This window comes from Gopherus evgoodei, chromosome 11 (assembly GCF_007399415.2).
Source record: "Gopherus evgoodei ecotype Sinaloan lineage chromosome 11, rGopEvg1_v1.p, whole genome shotgun sequence".
NCBI lineage: Eukaryota > Metazoa > Chordata > Testudines > Testudinidae > Gopherus > Gopherus evgoodei.
Genome location: NC_044332.1, coordinates 31142937 through 31145470, shown reverse-complemented (window position 1 = coordinate 31145470; position 2534 = coordinate 31142937).

Sequence of the window (2534 nt, the reverse complement as noted above, 5' to 3'; positions counted from 1 at the left end):
GATGCAGTTTCCGTAAATGGTGAATTTCTCCCCTCTCCGCTTTCTAAAATGGTTAACAGTGTTGGTTTTTTAATTGATTCTGTCGTTGATCCTGAGGTCTCAGACAGCAGTGTGGTCCATATGCTGTTAGTCATCTATGGCTGGCCAAGAGCTTGTGATCATTCCTCTCTAACGTAAACTCTGCAGCTGGTCTCCATATGTTTGTTATTTCTGGGCTAGATTTCTGTAACACGTGGTACTGAGAGTTAACCTTCAAGACCATCCAGAATTTTCAGCTAGTTCTGTCCGTGTCCTGTGGGATGAGCTACTAGGAGCCATTATGAGTGTGTTTTAACTCTGTATTTGTTCTCTCTTTGCCTCTGGTTGCACTTAAGGATGTTGGTGGGAATAATTTAATGGTCTGAGGCCAGGTCATCTGAATTTTTTTTCTTTTGCTCTGTAGCATGTCACAGCAGTTATACATGCTCTTAGTTTCTGAGCTTATGCATTTTTGGACCAGTGACAGGGCTTTCTTGGTGAAGAACTTGCACTTCCCTCTGGCTCTCTAGCGCATATATGCCTGTTATAATGGAGTTCAGTGAGTGGCAGGATCTTCTGCTCCCCCCCCGTAGGAAAGAGAAAGACACCCCCTCTGCGACCTCTCTTTTATACACTGATGCAGGCAAGTTATGTATTACCCTTCTGATGCGGTTAGTTCTTCTTTGAGTGATTGCTCATATCCATTCCAGTTAGGTGAGCGCGCGCCGCGTGCACGTTCGTCGGAAGACTTTTTACGCTAGCAGCACTCGGTGGGTCGGCTGGGCGCCCCCTGGAGTGGCGCTGCTATGGCACCGGATAAATACCCCAGCCGACCTAGCCACCCTTCAGTTCCTTCTTACCGCCCGTGTTGGTCATTGGAACAGTGGAGTGCAGCTTAGCTGACCTCCACTCCCCTAGCTACTCGTAGTTTCTCGTTCATTATTGTGTATATAGTTATAATTCTTTTATATATATATATATAGAGAGAGAGAGAGAGAGAGAGAGAGAGAGAGAGAGAGAGAGAGAGAGTTATACATTTCTTCCTGATAGCATAGTTAGTTTAGTAATAGTTAGCGGGGTTCGGAGAGTAGCCCCTTCCCCGCACCTGGTGCTGGAGCCCATGCCCGGCTCACCGGGTTTCAAACCATGCTCGGCCTGCCACAGGCCGATGCCAACAGGAGATCCGCACGACTCTTCTTTGAAGTACCTCGGGGAATCGCACTTGACAGCTAAGTGCCCCATTTGCAAGGCTTTCAAGCCACGAACAAAAAAGGAGCGGGGCATCAGGCTTAAATATCTCCTCATGGAGGCGGCTCTCACCCCTCCACCTTTGGCACTGAGTGCTGGTCAGTCGGTGAGCAGAAGCGCCTCCGCGGCACTGGACCATAGCGGTACACCCAAAGACTCTCAGCACCAGATGTCGCCGGCGCCGAAGTCGGCTCCACGATGCTCCTTCTCCCTGAGGTTGAGGAAGGCCAAGACTCCTGCTGCTTCGGCACCGCCCGCATTGCAGCCAGAGAGTACGCCTAGGTCGGATCACCTGGCGCCGACACCCGCTGCGGCACCAACTAAATCAGCACCGTTGATTCCGGTCCCACAAGGGCCGTCGAGTCCAATGCCTGTTAGCTCCCCGGCGCATGCCACGGTAGAGCTCACCATGCCGTCCACGCCAGAGGCGTTCTCAGCTGCGAGGGACCTGATCATCTTGACAGTCTCGGCACTGCCTCTACCCCTGGCACTGCTGGTGAGGGTAATCCAATCCATAGGCAAGCCGACCTTGATTAGACCACCCTCCGTCGGTGCAGTGGACCGGCACTGCTCACGATCACGGTCCCGCAGACGCTCCAGGTCCAGATGACGCTCCCGCTCTCGACGCCGCTCGCAGTCCCAACACCGTTCTACTACACGGCACTGGTCAGACTCGCGGCACCGGTTGGACTCCCGTTCACCGGCTCACTACCTGCGGCACCACTCCAGTTCTCGGCACTGCTCCAGGCACTGTGCCTCCCGAAGCCATTCACGATGCCTGGATTCGAGATCTCGATCGATCTCCCGGCACCGATCTGGTCGCAGGTCCCACTCTCGATCCCGGTACCGATATACGTCCCAGCACTGGTCCCCGATACGTAGGGGAGCGAGGTCCTTTGGAACATTTGCACAAGGCTTCTCCACTCCTCCATGGCCATCCAGACATACGTCGGAGTCCTCCCACGTGGACAGCTTCTATGGCCAAGACTGCAATTACGATGTGCCCACCGGAGTGTTTCAAGAAGCCCGGTCTCAGGACCCAGGACCTCACCAGTGGTCCTTTTGGACACCTTGGGCGTACCACCAGGCCCAAGGTGCTCCGCTAGTTCTGGCCCGCTCCGCTTCATCAGAGCACCGAGCACCAGAGGCCACAGTTAGCCATCCTCCTCCACCCGGGACGAAGGAGCCACTAGTCCACCCACCCGGTTCCTTGGTGCCGCTGGAGCAGGAACCGGCACATGAGCAAGAGGCCATACAGGACCCGCTTG